This window comes from Salmo salar, unplaced genomic scaffold (genome assembly GCF_965601325.2).
Source record: "Salmo salar unplaced genomic scaffold, fSalSal1 ptg000742l, whole genome shotgun sequence".
Lineage (NCBI taxonomy): Eukaryota > Metazoa > Chordata > Actinopteri > Salmoniformes > Salmonidae > Salmo > Salmo salar.
Window position 1 is genome coordinate 317,677 of NW_027675483.1, and position 20,385 is coordinate 338,061.

Sequence of the window (20,385 nt, forward strand, 5' to 3'; positions counted from 1 at the left end):
ATTAAAGATGAGTATTCACATACCTGCTGCGCCTTGGTCCATTTCTGCAGAAGACAGCCGTTACAACAACACAGAGTTACACATGGAGTAAAACAAATATACAGTCAATAATACAGTAGAAAAATAGGTCTATGTACAATGTGTGCAAATGAGGTGAGATAAGGGAGGTAAAGGCAAAAAAAGACCATGGTGGCAAAGTAAATACAATATAGCAAGTAAAACACTGGAATGGTAGATTTGTAGTAGAAGAAAGTGCAAAGTAGAAATATAAATAATGGTGTGCAAAGGAGCAAAATAAAATAAATCAATACAGTTGGGGAAGGGGTAGTTGTTTGTGATAAATTATAGATGGGCTATGTACAGGTTCAGTGATCTGTGAGCTGCTCTGACAGCTGGTGCTTAAAGCCAGTGAGGGAGATAAGTGTTTCCAGTTTCAGAGATTTTTGTAGTTCGTTCCAGTGAACCCAGTCTAATCTAGGTTGCTTTTTAAAAAAATGTATAAGGGTGGTTGCGATAATAACATTTGTATAATTTCCGTGTAGTTTTTTAATCAACGTGGTTTCACCCTTGGACGTAAACATGAAGTTTGTGGAGAACTGATTTGGGGGGGGTTGGTAATTAGGTAGTGGTGTGTTCTCCAGAGGCTGTGAGATTTAGTTACGTTAAGACTCTTTAAGTTAGAGTGATTGAGGTTTGTATATTGTTTTGTGTTTTCAGTGTTCTATATTAAAAGTTAACATGAGCACTCAACCCTCTGCGCCTTGGTCCCTTTCATACGACGACCGTTACAGAACTTCCCACCACCAGCGGACCAAGCAGCGGGGTCCAGGAAGAGGAAGGATCCTGGGCCAGGGAGATAAGGGAGTGGAGGACATTTTGGACATGGGAGGAGGTAATGGCAGGGGACAAGACCCTGCCATGGAAACAGGTGGAGACAGCGAGGGAGGAACGGCGAAAGTGGAGCGAAGAGCGGGCCCAACGGAGGATGCATGAGAGGCAGCCCCAATAATTTTTTTGGGGGGGGCACACGGGTAGTTTGGCTGGGCCAGGGTTAAGCCCCAAGCCAACTCCCCGTGCTTATCGGAGGCAGCTTGTTACTGGTCAGGCCCCGTGCTATGGGGTGATGCGCACGGCGTCGAGGCCGAGCATTCACAGGCCGGTGTGCGCGGTGCCAGCGCCCCGCATTTACCAGGGGGAAGCGGGCATCCAGCCAGTAAGGGTGGTACCAGTACTGCGCTCAAGACCGCCAGTGAGCCTTCACGGTCCAGTGTATCCTGTTCCTGCTCCTCGCACTAGCCCTGAGGTGCGTGTATCCAGTCTGGCACATCCAAAGCCAGCACCACGCACCAGGCCTCCAGTGCGTCAGCCCAGTCCAAATCGTCCTGTTCCTGCTCCCTGCACTAGCCTTGGGGTGCGTGTATCCAGTCTGGCATCTCCAGTACCAGCCCCACGCACCAGGCCTCCAGTGCGTCAGCCCAGTCCAAATCGTCCTGTTCCTGCTCCCCGCACTAGCCTTGGGGTGCGTGTCTCCAGTCTGGTACCTCCACTACCAGCCCCACGCATCAGGCTTTCAGTGCGCAGTCCCTGTCCAGAGCTTCCGACGACAGTCCCCGTCCAGAGCTTCCGACGACAGTGCCCCGTCCAGAGCTTCCGACGACAGTGCCCCGTCCAGAGCTTCCGACGACAGTGCCCCGTCCAGAGCTTCCGACGACAGTGCCCCGTCCAGAGCTTCCGATGACAGTGCCCCGTCCAGAGCTTCCGACGACAGTGCCCCGTCCAGAGCGTCCAACGACAGTGCCCCGTCCAGAGCGTCCGACGACAGTGCCCCGTCCAGTGTCCGACGACAGTGCCCCGTCCAGAGTGTCCGACGACAGTGCCCCGTCCAGAGTGTCTGACGACAGTGCCCCGTCCAGAGTGTCCGACGACAGTGCCCCGTCCAGAGTGTCCGACGTGTCCGACGTCTCCAGTCTGGTGCGTGGGGCTGGTTTTCAGTGTTCTATATTAAAAGTTAACATGAGGACTCAACCCGCTGAGCCTTGGTCCCTTTCATACGATGACCGTTACACCTGCATCGAAATAGCTAAAAAGTTTATTTTGAAGCAGTGTGCCGATGCTTGTATTGCTTTATCGTAAACATGTGTTCAATGACGTCCAAAGCTTCGAAAACAACATTACATTTACATTTACATTTAAGTCATTTAGCAGAAGCTCTTATCCAGAGCGACTTACAAATTGGTGCATTCACCTTATGATATCCAGTGGAACAACCACTTTACAATAGTGCATCTAAATCTTTTAAGGGGGGGGGGGGGTTAGAAGGATTACTTTATCCTATCCTAGGTATTCCTTAAAGAGGTGGGGTTTCAGGTGTCTCCGGAAGGTGGTGATTGACTCCGCTGTCCTGGCGTCGTGAGGGAGCTTGTTCCACCATTGGGGTGCCAGAGCAGCGAACAGTTTTGACTGGGCTGAGCGGGAACTGTGCTTCCTCAGAGGTAGGGGGGCCAGCAGGCCAGAGGTGGAGGAACGCAGTGCCCTTGTTTGGGTGTAGGGCCTGATCAGAGCCTGAAGGTATGGAGGTGCCGTTCCCTTCACAGCTCCGTAGGCAATCACCATGGTCTTGTAGCGGATGCGAGCATCAACTGGAAGCCAGTGGAGAGAGCGGAGGAGCGGGGTGACGTGAGAGAACTTGGGAAGGTTGAACACCAGACGGGCTGCGGCGTTCTGGATGAGTTGTAGGGGTTTAATGGCACAGGCAGGGAGCCCAGCCAACAGCGAGTTGCAGTAATCCAGACGGGAGATGACAAGTGCCTGGATTAGGACCTGCGCCACTTCCTGTGTGAGGCAGGGTCGTACTCTGCGAATGTTGTAGAGCATGAACCTACAGGATCGGGTCACCGCCTTGATGTTAGTGGAGAACGACAGGGTGTTGTCCAGGATCACGCCAAGGTTCTTAGCACTCTGGGAGGAGGACACAAGGGAGTTGTCAACCATGATGGCGAGATCATGGAACGGGCAGTCCTTCCCCGGGAGGAAGAGCAGCTCCGTCTTGCCGAGGTTCAGCTTGAGGTGGTGATCCGTCATCCACACTGATATGTCTGACAGACATGCAGAGATGCGATTCACCGCCTGGTTATCAGAAGGGGGAAAGGAGAAGATTAATTGTGTGTCGTCTGCATAGCAATGATAGGAGAGACCATGTGAGGATATGACAGAGCCAAGTGACTTGGTGTATAGCGAGAATAGGAGAGGGCCTAGAACAGAGCCCTGGGGGACACCAGTGGTGAGAGCGCATGGTGCGGAGACAGATTCTCACCACGCCACCTGGTAGGAGCGACCTGTCAGGTAGGACGCAATCCAAGCGTGGGCCGCGCCGGAGATGCCCAACTCGGAGAGGGTGGAGAGGAGGATCTGATGGTTCACAGTATCAAAGGCAGCAGATAGGTCTAGAAGGATGAGAGCAGAGGAGAGAGAGTTAGCTTTAGCAGTGCGGAGAGCCTCCGTGACACAGAGAAGAGCAGTCTCAGTTGAATGCCCAGTCTTGAAACCTGACTGATTAGGATCAAGAAGGTCATTCTGAGAGAGATAGCAGGAGAGCTGGCCAAGGACGGCACGTTCAAGAGTTTTGGAGAGAAAAGAAAGAAGGGATACTGGTCTGTAGTTGTTGACATCGGAGGGATCGAGTGTAGGTTTTTTCAGAAGGGGTGCAACTCTCGCTCTCTTGAAGACGGAAGGGATGTAGCCAGCGGTCAAGGATGAGTTGATGAGCGAGGTGAGGTAGGGGAGAAGGTCTCCGGAAATGGTCTGGAGAAGAGAGGAGGGGATAGGGTCAAGTGGGCAGGTTGTTGGGCGGCCGGCCGTCACAAGACGCGAGATTTCATCTGGAGAGAGAGGGGAGAAAGAGGTCAAAGCACAGGGTAGGGCAGTGTGAGCAGGACCAGCGGTGTCGTTTGACTTAGCAAACGAGGATCGGATATCGTCAACCTTCTTTTCAAAATGGTTGACGAAGTCATCCGCAGAGAGGGAGGAGGGGGGGGGGGGAGGGGGAGGAGAAGGTAGCAAAGAGCTTCCTAGGGTTAGAGGCAGATGCTTGGAATTTAGAGTGGTAGAAAGTGGCTTTAGCAGCAGAGACAGAAGAGGAGAATGTAGAGAGGAGGGAGTGAAAGGATGCCAGGTCCGCAGGGAGGCGAGTTTTCCTCCATTTCCGCTCGGCTGCCCGGAGCCCTGTTCTGTGAGCTCGTAGTGAGTCGTCGAGCCACGGAGCAGGAGGGGAGGACCGAGCCGGCCTGGAGGATAGGGGACAGAGAAAATCAAAGGATGCAGAAAGGGAGGAGAGGAGGGTTGAGGAGGCCGAATCAGGAGATAGGTTGGAGAAGGTTTGAGCAGAGGGAAGAGATGATAGGATGGAAGAGGAGAGAGTAGCGGGAGAGAGAGAGCGAAGGTTGGGACGGCGCAATACCATCCGAGTAGGGGCAGAGTGAGAAGTGTTGGATGAGAGCAAGAGGGAAAAGGATACAAGGTAGTGGTCGGAGATTTGGAGGGGAGTTGCAATGAGATTAGTGGAAGAACAGCATCTAGTAAAGATGAGGTCAAGCGTATTGCCTGCCTTGTGAGAGGGTGAGGTCAAAAGAGGAGAGGAGTGGAAAGAAGGAGGCAGAGAGGAATGAGTCAAAGGTAGACGTGGGGAGGTTAAAGTCACCCAGAACTGTGAGAGGTGAGCCATCTTCAGGAAAGGAACTTATCAAGGCGTCAAGCTCATTGATGAACTCTCCAAGGGAACCTGGAGGGCGATAAATGATAAGGATGTTAAGCTTGAAAGGGCTGGTAACTGTGACAGCATGGAATTCAAATGAGGAGATAGACAGATGGGTCAGGGGAGAAAGAGAGAATGTCCACTTGGGAGAGATGAGGATTCCAGTGCCACCACCCCGCTGGCTCGATGCTCTAGGGGTATGCGAGAACACGTGGGCAGACGAAGAGAGAGCAGTAGGAGTAGCAGTGTTATCTGTGGTAATCCATGTTTCCGTCAGCGCCAGGAAGTCTAGGGACTGGAGGTTAGCATAGGCTGAGATGAACTCAGCCTTGTTGGCTGCAGACCGGCAGTTCCAGAGGCTGCCGGAGACCTGGAACTCCACGTGGGTCGTGCGCGCTGGGACCACCAGGTTAGAGTGGCAGCGGCCACGCGGTGTGAAGCGTTTGTATGGCCTGTGCAGAGGGGAGAGAACAGGGATAGACAGACACATAGTTGACAAGCTACAGAAGTGTTGTTTCTTGTATTATTGTCTCTTGTGTCTTTAGAGAACTGTTTCACTTTGATATCCTTTTTCTTCTGTCCTGATTTTCTCTTTCTTTTCTTCTGTTAAAAAGATATTCTTTGTTGTTCTTCGTTAGCTAGCTAGCTTCTTCCAAAAGAGTCCCTAGCAACTGCTTAGCAACTGGTAAACAATTCAGCTAGCTAAGATAACTACAATTTTATGAAAAATAGTTATTTTTCAAAAGCCTATCTTCTTTGTTTGTTGCTTGTTTTTTTCTCCTCTTCAGTCTTGCAGTTTTCTTTTGCTTTTTTCCAACCACCATTGGTGGTCAAACTGGTACTCTTTGTAACTCAACATTTTTATTATGTATCTCGACAGAATAGACAGATCAGAGCAAATGGCTGTCACACTATCTAATGTCACATAAGACAATTTTTTTCTATTTTTTATTTAACCTTTATTTAACTGGGCAAGTCAGTTAAGAACAAATTCTTATTTACAATAACAGCCTAGGAACAGCCTAGGAACTGCCTTGTTCAGGGGCAGAATGACTAAACTTTACATTGTCAGCTCAGGGATTAGATCTAGCAACATTTTCAGTTACTGGCCCAACGCTCTAACCACTACCTGTCGCCACGAAATGTATGTATCTTTCCAAGATTGACGAAGTGTAACATGAAAAAGGAATTTGAAGTAAATGGCAACCAAAGTCAAATTTAAGAATCATTGGGGAAAAAGAGGATCTTAACAATGACCCCCAGGCTCTTCCACATCAGGAAACACATAAATACTGGCATCAGAATCACTTTATTTGACAAGTACATTTGGACATAGGCCTACCTGTAATGTAACTTAATGAATAGCTGCTGCCAGCAATAGACAATGTACAAACAGAATACAGACACAAAGTCAACACATAAAACTCTGGAGTAAAGCTGATTGACAGTGAGGATATTTACAGATGGGAAATATCTGCAGAATCACACTCAACTGGTAGAACTGGTAAACTGTTGAACAGCAAACTTTAAAGCTGACAAAGTACTATGTGAAACAGTCTAGTTACCTCGTTGCAGAAGAAGCTGTGGCCAGGCAAAGGCATATGTTTTGATTCTCACATTGATTTATGATGTATAGACTCATTCTTTTGATAATAATACATTTATTTGGTGTTTTTTTACATTTTCATGACATTATCAATAATTTCAGATAGCTGTATGTATTCATGTGTTAAAGCTACATTCAAATCTTTTAAGTTGACAAGTTAATTAATTTCACTCGTACATTTTAGCCCAGTATGTCTTTACTCTTTTGGCCCGTTGTCATCCCATCCCTCCTGACAGTCCCACTGCATGCTTCCAGAGGGAGGAGAGAGAGGATTGGACTGGACTTCGAAGACAAGAGAATAAAGAATCTCAGCAGCATGCCACCAAATCTGCCTTTACTCTTTTGGACAGTAATGTCATTTTGTTGTAGTTGTGGTCTGCTTTTTTGTATTTTGGACTGTATGTATGGCCAACATACTAGTATAAGCCATGTAACTATGTCCTGTTGGTGCAATATTTTTAATTCGTTTTCAACTGAGAAGCCATCCCTCTTGTGGCTCGTTTGTCTCTGTGTCCCATTGTTTGCAGGGTGTGTGTGTGTGTGTGTGTGTGTGTGTGTGTGTGTGTGTGTGTGTGTGTGTGTGTGTGTGTGTGTGTGTGTGTGTGTGTGTGTGTGTGTGTGTGTTTCACACCTATGTGTGAAGCACTGTCCAGACATTGTCCAAATAATCGTATTCATTATGATGGAAAACTGCTCCTAGATCAGCACTCCTAATCTGAGATGCTTTGTGGACAGAGTTGATCTGGCACCACTCCCCTCTGGTGCCAGTTCATCTCAACCCTCAGTTTCCTGTAATCCATGATCAGCTCCTTTGTCTTGCTGATGTTGAGGGAGAGGTTTTTGTCCTGGCACCTTCAGGAAGTCCAGTGGTCGATTTCAGAGGGAGGTGTTTATTCCCAGGGTCCTTAGATTAGTGAGGAGCTTGGAGGGCACTATGGTGTTAAACACTGAGCTGTAGTCATTAAACAGCATTCTCACATAAGTGTTCCTTTTGTCCAGGTGGGAAAGGGCAGTGTGGAGTACAATAGAGATTGCGTCATATATGGATCTGTTGGGACAGTATGCAAATTGGAGTGGGTCCAGGGTGTCTGGGATGATGGTGTTGATATGAGCCATGACCAGCCTTTCAAACGATTTCATGGACACAAATGTGAGTGCTACGGTGCAATAGTCATTTAGAAGGAAAAGGGGATACTTCATTGGTAGTACAACTGAATGCATTCAACTGAAATGTGTCTTCCGCATGTAACCCAACCCCTCTGAATCCGAGAGCTGCTGGGGGCTGCATTACTCAACATCCACATCATCAGCACCCGGGGAACAGTGAGTTAACTGCCTTGCTCAGGGGCAGAACGACAGACGGCTTAACTTGGCGTTCTTGGGTATGGGGATTATGGTGGTCTGCTTGAAACATCTGGACATTACAGACTGGGCCATGGAGAGGTTGAAAATGTCAGTGAAGATACTTGCCAGCTGGTCAGCGCATGCTCTGAGTACACGTCGTGGTAATCCATCCCTGTCCTGCAGCCTTGTGAATGTTAACCTGTTTAAAGGTCTTACTCACATTGGCTACGGAGAGTGTAATCACACAGTTGTACATAACAGCTGGTGCTCTCATTCATGGTTCAGTGTTGCTTGCCTCGAAGCGAGCATAGAAGGCATTTAGCTTGGTTGTTAGGCTCGCGTCACTGGTGCAGCTTGCGTCTGGGTTTCCCTTTATAATCCGTAATAGTTTCCAAGCCCCGCCACATCTGACGAGCAACAGAGCCGGTGTAGTAGGATTCAATCTTAATCCTGTATTGATGCTTTGCCTGTTTGATGGTTCATCTGAGGACTTTGTGAGATTTCTGGATTAGTGTCCCACTCTTTGAAAGCGGTAGCTCTAGCCTTTAGCTTAGTGCAGATGTTGCCTTTAATCCATGACTGTTGTTTAGGATATGTACGTACGGTCACTGTGGGGACGACGTTGTCGATGCATAATCCAATCGGTGCAAAACGGTCCTGAAACTTACTGTCTGCTATGGACAACTTCCGTATCGCTGGTACATCTTGTTTGAGTTTTTGCTTGTAAACAGAAATTAAGAGGATGGTGTTATGGCCAAATTTGCCAAATGCAAGGTGAGGAAGAGCTTTGTATGTGTCTCTGTGTGTAGAATAGCAGTGATCTAGAGGTTTTTTTGCATGTTGTCTGTTGATAAATGGATTTTGTCTGCTTGAGATTGGAGTCTGCGGTTTGATGGCTGGTCTGGTGGAATATTTAACTGTTTGTCTGTGTCCTTGTGTTTGGGGAGGGGAAGGGGTTGGGTCTGGGTTGGCAGTTAAATGTGCAAGAGATTTTCATCCATGTGGATAAAAAAAACTACATTAAAATTCCACTAATTATTTTGTTCTAGAAATTGTTGCTGATGTACTCAGAGCCAGATTCATTGCGGTGAAGAAACTAACGCCCATGGGCGTGGCGTAGAGTTTGGCCAGGAGCATGGAGTTTGGGTTGCCAGCCAAATGGTGAATGATGGGACAGTAAAATACTGATACACACCTTTCTGGAGAGACGATGTTCTGTACTCTGCTCCTGAATATGGGCTTACTCAGGCTGTATGAGTAGAAAGACATAGTACAATGATTAATGACAGCTATGGCTGTACAGTATACATAATACACATACAGTATCTGTGTAGCTCTTAGTGATGGGCACCGATATGGAAACTCTATATCGATGTCAGTTGCATTTTTTTCAAACTGATATCAATGTCATATCGATTTTTATGAGTAACGTAATTATACATCATATTGGTTTTTATGAATAACCTGAGGGTGTGCTAGCGAATCAGATGCCTCTTCCATAGAGCTTAAAAACCATTGATGTTACAGATGCTGTGAGACATGCAAGCTGAGAACGGATCAAAGACTGTTGTGTTGTGGACAAATGGTTTCCTCTATGTTTTTTTATTTACATTCCAAGTAGAATAGCAGCCTTTATGAGTATTATAATAGTAATAACACTGTATCTAAAGATTATTAAAAAACAATATCCATCCTGAACACTTAACTAACTCTCCCAACTTCACACACACACAGGAGGGGGAAGCGGCAGCAGAGGGAGAAAAATATTATAAAGTAGAGAATCCCACACACGTGCAGAAGGTTAATTTGTTTTGCCACCAGGAAGAAGAGTCCTATGTTTTCAGCAACTCAGCCAATCCATTGGGAATAACATTGCAACTGCGTCAATGTTTCATTGTCTGTTCACTTCCATGGCTTTGTGAAGTCCAGACAACTGCATGCTGATTTCCCATTAGGACAACTGGGAATTTTCTGTCGGCATAACTTTATTTCAACAAACATAATTGTTAATGGATAGTTCATGGATAGCCTACTCACAGACACAATGAGAGAACCAATACATGATGGTTTAACCTTAATACACATTGGAAACTGTTGAGCATGAAAAACCCAGCAACGTTGCAATTCTTGACACAAACCGATGAGCCTCTCACCTACTACCAAACCCCGTTCAAAGACACTTAAATCTTTTGTTTTTTCCATTCACCCTTTGAATGGCACACATATGCAATCCATGTCTCAATTCTCTCGAGTCATAAATCCTTCTTTAACCTGTCTCCTCCCCTTCATCTACACTGATTGAAGTGGATTTAGTAAGTGACATCAGTAAGGGATCATAGCTTTCACCTGGATTCACCTGTCAGTTTATGTCATGGAAAGACAGTGTCCTTAATGTTTTGTACACTCAGTGAGTAAACGCAGCATGTAAAGTGTTGGTCCCATGTTTCATGAGCTGAAATAAAACATCTCAGAAATGTTATTTCTCTCAAATGTTGTGCACAAATGTGTTTACATCCCTGTTGGTGAGCATTTGTCATTTGCCAAGATATCCATCCACCTGACAGGTGTGTCATATCAAGAAGCTGATTAAAGATCATTACACAGGTGCACCTTCTGCTGGGGACAATAAAAGGCCACTCTAAAATGTGTAGTTTTGTCACACAACACAATGCTACAGATGTCTCATGTTTTGAGGGAGTGTGCAATTGGCATGCTGACTCCACCAGAGCTACTGCCAGAGAATTGAATGTTCATTTCTCTAACATAAGCCGCCTCCAATGTTGTTTTAAAGAATTTGGTAGTACGTCCAACAGGCTCCAAGTGTGAGCCAAGTCAGGAAGAACTGGTACTCACTAAGCAAGTAGTGTGACGTCCGATACACACATATGGTTTTCATTAAGTATTGTAGTTTGTTAAACCATTTTTTCACAATGTGAAAACAACCAAACCAAATGGAAAAAATACTATGGAACAAATAATCAAACCTTGATTTCACTATAGCAAACAAACTGTAAGAAAATGCCCCTTTTTTATGCATGCCTATGTGATAACATCAGACTGATCCAAATTGCTAGTTGGGTCATGGGGTTGGGATTTTCCGATGGGTCTGGGTTTGTTGGAACCAAAGCTAATGGTTGTTGGTTTGCTCTTAGTGGGACTATAATTTGTTGGTTTTATCCAGTTGAACCTCTGAACCAGTTTGAAAGCAATGGGAAGCTTGTTGATGGCCCATCAGCAGGCCGTTAAGTATGCTACGTTGAAGGCCTATGAGATGGTTTTGTTCCTCCAGGAACAGTCATGTTTGCTCTCTTTCATAATAGTGTAGGGTAACAGCAACGATGAACCAATATCACAATGTGACTTGTTCACATCCTTATTGGTGCTCACCATTAGTAACTGTGTACAGTACATCTCTGTTATCCTGTCTGGGCTAGGGGGCAGTATTTTCACGGCCGGATGAAAAACGTACCCAATTTAAACAGGTTACTACTCTGGCTCAGAGACTAGAATATGCATATTATTAGTAGATTTGGATAGAAAACACTCTGAAGTTTCTAATACTGTTTGAATGGTGTCTGTGAGTATAACAGAACTCATATGGCAGGCAAAAACCTGAAAAAAAATCCAACCAGGAAGTGGATTGTAGTTTTTCAAGACTGGGCCTATTCAGTATACAGTGACTTAGGGTTCAGTTTGCACTTCCTAAGGCTTCCACTAGATGTCAACAGTCTTTAGAACGTGTTTCAGGCTTTTGCAGTCAACAGAGAGCGATCAAGACCTCCTGGAGTCTGATGACCGAGAGAATGACAGGCCACAATTACGCTCATTCACGTGAGGAGGTAGCTGTGTTCCAAAACGTTTTTCAAGACACTGGAATCGTCCGGTTGGAATATTATTGAAGTTCTAAGTTAACCTCTATGGGCTAGGCGGGACGTAATCGTCCCACCTACGTAACAGCCAGTGTGAGATTTTCAAATACCTTAAAAATCCTATTACTTCAATTTCTCAAACATATGACTATTTTACAGCATTTTAAAGACAAGACTCTCTTTAATCTAACCACACTGTCCGATTTCAAAAAGGCTTTACAACGAAAGCAAAACATTAGATTATGTCAGCAGAGTACCCAGCCAGAAATAATCAGACACCCATTTTTCAAGCAAGCATATAATGTCACAAAAACCCAGAAGACAGCTAAATGCAGCACTAACCTTTGATGATCTTCATCAGATGACAACCCTAGGACATTATGTTATACAATACATGCATGTTTTGTTCAATCAAGTTCATATTTATATCAAAAAACAGCTTTTTACATTAGCATGTGACGTTCAGAACTAGCATACCCCCCGCAAACTTCCGGGGAATTTACTAACAATTTACTAAATTACTCACGATAAACGTTCACAAAAAGCATAACAATTATTTTAAGTATTATAGATACAGAACTCCTCTATGCACCCGATATGTCCGATTTTGAAATAGCTTTTTGGTGAAAGCACATTTTGCAATATTCTAAGTACATAGCCCAGCCATCACGGGCTAGCTATTTAGACACCCGGCAAGTTTAGCCTTCACCAAAATCAGATTTACTATTACAAAAGTTTGATTACCTTTTGTTGTCTTCGTCAGAATGCACTCCCAGGACTTCTACTTCAATAGCAAATGTTGGTTTGGTCCAAAATAATCCATCGTTATATCCGAATAGCGGCGTTTTGTTTGTGCGTTCCAGAAACTATCCGAAATGGTAAATCAGGGTCGTGCGCATGGCGCATTTCGTGACCAAAAAATTCTAAATATTCCATTACCGTACTTCGAAGCATGTCAACCGCTGTTTAAAATCAATTTTTATGCAATTTATCTCGTAAAAAAGCGATAATATTCCGACCGGGAATCTCCTTTTCGGCAAACAGAGGAAAAAACACAAAGACGGGGGCGGCCAGTGCACGCGCCTAAGCCCACAGTCCCTTGATCGGCCACTTGAGAAAGGCGATAATGTGTTTCAGCCTGGGGCTGGAATGACGACATTCAGGTTTTTCCCGGGCTCTGAGAGCCTATTGGAGCCGTGGGAAGTGTCACGTTACCGCAGAGATCCTTTGTAATGGAATGAGATGTCAAAGAAAGACAATAAATGGTCAGACAGGCCACTTCCTGTGAAGGAATCTCTCAGGTTTTGACCTGCCATTTGAGTTCTGTTATACTCACAGACACCATTCAAACAGTTTTAGAAACTTTGGAGTGTTTTCTATCCAAAGCCAATAATTATATGCATATTCTAGTTACTGGGCAGGAGTAGTAACCAGATTAAATCGGGTACGTTTTTTTATCCAGCCGTGTCAATACTGCCCCCTAGCCCTAACAGGTTAAAAAGGCCCTAAAGATTGATGTTTTACAACGTTTGACATGTTTCAACGAACGTAAATATAACTTTTTGTCGTGAAATTTTCGGTGCGCTTCCTACATTTGGAATAGCTTACTGAACGCACAAACAACAAGGAGTTATTTGGACATAAATTATGGACTTTATCGAACAAAACAACATTTATTGTGGACCTGGGATTCCTGGAAGTGCCTTCTGATGAAGATCAAAGGTAAGTGAATATTTCTAATGCTATTTATGATTTTAAATGACTCCAAAATGGCGGGTATCTGTATAGCCTGGTGTATTTTTCTGAGCGCAGTACTCAGATTATTGCAAAGTGTGCTTTCCCCGTGAAGCCTTTTTGAAATCTGTCACAGCGGTTGCATAAAGGAGATGTTCATCTATAATTCTTTGAATAACAGTTTAATATTTTATCAACGTTTATGATAAGAATTTTTGTAAATTGCTGTGCTGATTCACAGGCAGTATTGGAGGCAAAATATTTTCTGAATGTCACGCGCCAATGCAAAATGCTGTTTTTTGATATAAATATGAACTTTATGGAACAAAACATACATGTATTGTGTAACATAATGTCCTAGGAGTGTCATCTGATGAGGATCGTCAAAGGTTAGTGCTTCATTTCACTGTGTTTTGGGTTTTATTGACACATGTCCTTGCTTGGAAAATGGCTGTGATTATTTTTGTCTATGTACTCTCCTAACATAATCTAATGTTTTGCTTTCGCTGTAAAGCCTTTTTGAAATCGGACAATGTGGTTACATCAAGGAGACGTGTATCTTTAAAATGGTTTAAAATAGTCGTATGTTTGAGAAAGCTGAATTATTACATTTTGTTGTTTTTCAATTTGCCGCCCTGATATTTCACTGGCTGTGTCCCGCAGGTGGGACGCTACCGTCCCACCTAGCCCATAGAAGTGATGTCATCTCTGAAAATGATCTAACGGGTAACATTAAGGAAATAGAAAGGAGTGTTTATTAAAAGTATCAAGTACCATGACTTGTTGCGAGAATTTCTCAGTTTATATCAAATCAAATTTATTTATATAGCCCTTCGTACATCAGCTGATATCTCCAAGTGCTGTACAGAAACCCAGCCTAAAACCCCAAACAGCAAGCAAAGCATGTGAAAGAAGCACGGTGGCTAGGAAAAACTCCCTAGGAAAAACTCCCTAGAAAGGCCAAAAACCTAGGAAGAAACCTAGAGAGGAACCAGGCTATGAGGGGTGGCCAGTCCTCTTCTGGCTGTGCAGGGTGGATATTATAACAGAACATGGTCAAGACGTTAAAATGTTCATAAATGACCAGCATGGTCAAATAATAATAATCATAGTAGTTGTCGAGGGTGCAACAAGCACGTCCGGTGAACGGGTCAGGGTTCCATAGCCGCAGGCAGAACAGTTGAAACTGGAGCAGCAGCACAGCCAGGTGGACTGGGGACAGCAAGGAGTCATCATACCAGGTAGTCCTGAGGCATGGTCCTAGGGCTCAGGTCCTCTGAGAGAAAGACAGAAAGAGAGAAAGATAGAATTAGAGAGAGCATATTTAAATTCACTCAGGACACCGGATAAGACAAGAGAAATACTCCAGATGTAACAGACTGACCCTAGCCCCCCGACACATAAACTACTGCAGCATAAATACTGGAGGCTGAGACAGGAGGGATCAGAAGACACTGTGGCCCCATCCGATGATACCCCCGGACAGGGCCAAACAGGCAGGATATAACCCCACCCACTTTGCCAAAGCACAGCCCCCACACCACTAGAGGGATGTCTCCAACCACCAACTTACCGTCCTAAGACAAGGCCGAGTATAGCCCACAACGATCTCCGCCATGGCACAACCCAAGACAGGAAGACCACGTCAGTGACTACACCCACTCAAGTGACGCACCCCTCCCATGGACGGCATGGAAGAACACCAGTAAGCCAGTGACTCAGCCCCTGTAAAAGGGTTAGAGGCAGAGAATCCCAGTGGAAAGAGGGGAACCGGCAAGGCAGAGACAGCAAGGGCGGTTCGTTGCTCCAGCCTTTCCGTTCACCTTCACACTCCTGGGCCAGACTATACTTAATCATAGGACCTACTGAAGAGATAAGTCTTCAGTAAAGACTTAAAGGTTGAGACTGAGTCTGCGTCTCTCACATTGGTAGGCAGACCATTCCATAAAAATGGAGCTCTATAGGAGAAAGCCCTACCTCCAGCCGTTTGCTTAGAAATTCTAGGGACAATTAGGAGGCCTGCGTCTTGTGACCGTAGCGTACGTGTAGGTATGTACGGCAGGACCAAATCGGAAAGATAGGTAGGAGCAAGCCCATGTAATGCTTTGTAGGTTAGCAGTAAAACCTTGAAATCAGCCCTTGCCTTAACAGGAAGCCAGTGTAGGGAGGCTAGCACTGGAGTAATATGATCAAATTTTTTGGTTCTAGTCAGGATTCTAGCAGCCGTATTTAGCACTAACTGAAGTTTATTTAGTGCTTTATCCGGGTAGCCGGAAAGTAGAGCATTGCAGTAGTCCAGCCTAGAAGTAACAAAAGCATGGATACATTTTTCTGCGTCATTTTTGGACAGAAAGTTTCTGATTTTTGCAATGTTACGTAGATGGAAAAAAGCTGTCCTTGAAACAGTCTTGATATGTTCTTCAAAAGAGAGATCAGGGTCCAGAGTAACGCCGAGGTCCTTCACAGTTTTATTTGAGACGACTGTACAACCATCCAGATTAATTGTCAGATTCAACAGAAGATCTCTTTGTTTCTTGGGACCTAGAACAAGCATCTCTGTTTTGTCCGAGTTTAAAAGTAGAAAGTTTGCAGCCATCCACTTCTTTATGTCTGAAACACAGGCTTCTAGCGAGGGCAATTTTGGGGCTTCACCATGTTTCATTGAAATGTACAGCTGTGTGTCGTCCGCATAGCAGTGAAATTTAACATTATGTTTTCGAATGACATCCCCAAGAGGTAAAATATATAGTGAAAATAATAGTGGTCCTAAAACGGAACCTTGAGGAACACCGAAATTTACAATTGATTTGTCAGAGGACAAACCATTCACAGAGACAAACTGATATCTTTCCGACAGATAAGATCTAAACCAGGCCAGAACTTGTCCATGTAGACCAATTTGGGTTTCCAATCTCTCCAAAAGAATGTGGTGATCGATGGTATCAAAAGCGGCACTAAGATCTAGGAGCACGAGGACAGATGCAGAGCCTCGGTCTGACGTCATTAAAAGGTCATTTACCACCTTCACAAGTGCAGTCTCAGTGCTATGATGGGGTCTAAAACCAGACTGAAGCGTTTCGTATACATTGTTTGTCTTCAGGAAGGCAGTGAGTTGCTGTGCAACAGCTTTTTCTAAAATTTTTGAGAGGAATGGAAGATTCGATATAGGCCGATAGTTTTTTATAATTTCTGGATCAAGATTCGGCTTTTTCAAGAGAGGCTTTATTACTGCCACTTTTAGTGAGCTTGGTACACATCCGGTGGATAGAGAGCCGTTTATTATGTTCAACATAGGAGGGCCAAGCACAGGAAGCAGCTTTTTCAGTAGTTTAGTTGGAATTGGGTCCAGTATGCAGCTTGAGGGTTTGGAGGCCATGATTATTTTCATCATTGTGTCAAGAGATATAGCACTAAAACACTTTAGTATCTCCCTTGATCCTAGGTCCTGGCAGAGTTGTGTAGACTCAGGACAATGGAGCTTTGGAGGAATACCCAGATTTAAAGAGGAGTCTGTAATTTGCTTTCTAATGATCATGATCTTTTCCTCAAAGAAGTTCATAAATGTATTACTGCTGAAGTGAAAGCCATCCTCCATTTGCGAAGGCTGCTTTTTAGTTAGCTTTGCGACAGTATCAAAAAGAAATTTCGGATTGTTCTTATTTTCCTCAATTAAGTTGGAAAAATAGGATGATCGAGCAGCAGTGAGGGCTCTTCGATACTGCACGGTACTGTCTTTCCAAGCTAGTCGGAAGACTTCCAGTTTGGTGTGGCGCCATTTCCGTTCCAATTTTCTGAAAGCTTGCTTCAGAGCTCGTGTATTTTCTGTATACCAGGGAGCTAGTTTCTTATGACAGATGTTTTTAGTTTAGGGGTGCAACTGCATCTAGGGTATTGCGCAAGGTTAAATTGAGTTCCTCAGTTAGGTGGTTAACTGATTTTTGTCCTCTGACGTCCTTGGGTAGGCAGTCTGAGAATTTATAGCATGACTTTTAATGCTCCTTGGTTGGGGTCTGAGCAGATTATTTGTTGCGATTGCAAAGGCAATAAAATGGTGGTCCGATAGTCCAGGATTATGAGGAAAAACATTAAGATCCACAACATTTATTCCATGGGACAAAACTAGGTCCAGAGTATGACTGTGGCAGTGAGTAGGTCCAGAGACATGTTGGACAAAACCCACTGAGTCGATGATGGCTCCGAAAGCCTTTTGGAGTGGGTCTGTGGACTTTTCCATGTGAATGTTAAAGTCACCAAAAATTAGAATATTATCTGCTGTGACTACAAGATCTGATAGGAATTCAGGGAACTCAGTGAGGAACACTGCATATGGCCCAGGAGGCCTGTAAACAGTAGCTATAAAAAGTGAGTGAGTAGGCTGCATAGATTTCATGACTAGAAGCTCAAAAGATGAAAACGTCATTGTTTTTTTTTTGGTAAATTGAAATTTGCTATCGTAAATGTTAGCAACACCTCCGCCTTTGCCGGATGCACGGGGGGTATGGTCACTAGTGTAACCAGGGGGTGAGGCCTCATTTAACACAGTAAATTCATCAGGCTTAAGCCATGTTTCAGTCAGGCCAATCACATCAAGATTATGATCAGTGATTAGTTCATTGACTATAACTGCCTTGGAAGTGAGGGATCTAACATTAAGTAACCCAATTTTGAGATGTGAGGTATCACAATCTCTTTCAATAATGGCAGGAATGGAGGAGGTCTTTATACTAGTGAGATTGCTAAAGCGAACACCGCCATTTTTAATTTTGCCCAACCTAGATCGAGGCACAGACATCAACTAACCTGGTGTTCCTCTGGTCCTCATCAACTGGGATATGTATTTTGGAAGTGTCAAACCAAACCCTGTGAATAAGAATCAATCAGAAAATCCATATCACATTATAGCTTCATTAGGGTGTAATAAATTAACAGAAACTTAAGCTTACATGTTTTGCCTTTCATTGAAGTGGTTGAAGACCACATACCTTTGGGGAGAGAGGAGAGAATCAGTTCAAGTCTGTCATGAAAACATTTCAGCCCACTACGCTATGAAACCACACGCTATTACAGAGACTGACATTACCTGCCACAATTGATATGGTGAAAATAATGTGTAGAAAGGAACAGAAACTCACATCAATACCTTTGTCAGATACAGTGAGGGGAAAAAAGTATTTGATCCCCTGCTGATTTTGTACGTTTGCCCACTGACAAAGAAATGATCAGTCTATAATTTTAATGGTAGGTTTATTTGAACAGTGAGAGACAGAATAACAAATAAATCCAGAAAAACGCATGTCAAAAATGTTATAAATTGATTTGCATTTTAATGAGGGAAATAAGTATTTGACCCCCTCTCAATCAGAAAGATTTCTGGCTCCCAGGTGTCTTTTATACAGGTAACGAGCTGAGATTAGGAGCACACTCTTAAAGGGAGTGATTGGATTGAATGCACTTAGCTGTTTCTCTGTGCATGACAATTCTCCCTAGTTGTTACCGCCCCTTGTTAGTGGGCAAGACTGGCCATGATTGAAAATTTAAACCCAACCCTAAAATATCCAAGGATTTAGGAACATCATAGTTTTCCCTAAATATTGCAAATCTTTGGAAGATACTATCTTTATTAAGACCAGAATTATGCTATTTACACTTTGTAGTCAACTTTGGCCCTTGAATCAATGTTTGACTAATATTGATGCCACAGGATGATTTCAACCAGTGAAGTTGTTTTTCTGGTTCAGATCCTCTATGAGGTGGGTATTGCAAGTATACTTTAAGGTGGGACAAATTAGCACGCAAAGTACACTTAGTTGACATGAAATAGTACAAAAACACTACTTGAATTCTACTTTAAATGTAGGTGTCCCAAAGTAACACCATTTAAGTAACATTAAATACATGCATAGTATATAAAAATACAACCATGAAAAGTATACTGACATAGTACACCAAAGCCAGATAAAGTGCACCTTTAGTGTACATGGGATATGCTAGCAACATTACTATTTGCAATTATCTTTCAGTGCCACTACAAATTCACCGACTGTATATAGAGAACACTCAAATAAAATCTTTCAAGTACAGTTTAAGGTGGGTAGATAAGGTGGGTATTACAAACACTTTTAGGTGGGTCAGTATACTTTACTCAGTACACTTAGTTGACATGAAATTGTACTATAACATCACTTTAATTCAACTTCAATTTATTTAGTACAGATTTAGCTGTTCCAAAATAACACCATTTACATACACACATAGCACATGCATAGTAATTACATAAAATATAGAAAAACACATACCCCAGAAGCAAGAAGATTCCAACAATGATAAGGAGAACAAACTGCTTTACATTTGAACTGAAACACATTGTTCTTCCAATAGTGTCAGCAAATATTTAGTTTATCCTACACTAGAAGCAATGTCCAATCAAATGAAGATATCTCAAATGAAACTAGTGGATCTAATCAGCACGCCTAGTCAAATGAGGAGGAGGAGCCTCAGCCCTTTGAACTGTACCTCCATGGACTTATACACACATCACCACGGTAACCCACACCCAAACCAGAAATAACCTGAAAATAGAGTCCTTTACCAACCAACCCTAACCACTTGTACATGTAGTATCCATCCAAATAAGAAAGTAGAGTCAAATAAGGTCAAATATGACCAAATAAGGTCAAATAAGGCCTCATATTTAGCATTAATTAGGATTCCTAATGATCTACTCTTCTCGGGGACCAAACAGGAAACAACACAACAAATACATAACCTACATAATATACATAGCACTACATTTACATTACAATGTAGTCATTTAGCAGATGCTCCCATGGATTGGCAACAAGTGTAATATTAAATAACTCTTTCACCAGTAAGTAAATCCTTGGCGAGAACTTAGGTCCTAGTTAAAGTTATTTGTTTTAAGTTAAAAAGTCAGATATCAAATGTACATTCTGTCCTTTGTTTGCAAATACAGGTTTCTCTATCTGGTCATCTCTCCCTTATCCCAGTCTCAGGGGCTCTTAAAGGGGGCAGACACCCATTTAACATGAACATCACATCCCTCCTAACTTCTCAAAGACAAA

At 43.7% G+C, this 20,385-nt stretch overlaps 1 long non-coding RNA gene across 2 annotated transcripts; it reads right to left on the reverse strand.

Annotated features, from left to right (window-relative positions):
• Positions 1 to 5,704: 5,704 nt before the first annotated feature.
• Positions 5,705 to 19,737, reverse strand: LOC123738274 (uncharacterized). Of its 2 annotated transcripts, XR_014391625.1 has the most exons (5): positions 19,600 to 19,737; positions 18,247 to 18,285; positions 18,104 to 18,163; positions 8,896 to 8,949; positions 5,705 to 6,638 (listed from the first exon to the last, which is right to left on the reverse strand). It is a non-coding gene; the product is annotated as an uncharacterized LOC123738274 (long non-coding RNA). The 2 variants fall into 2 exon arrangements; XR_014391626.1 differs by lacking the exons at positions 5,705 to 6,638; positions 8,896 to 8,949 and adding an exon at positions 14,041 to 14,579.
• Positions 19,738 to 20,385: the final 648 nt, after the last annotated feature.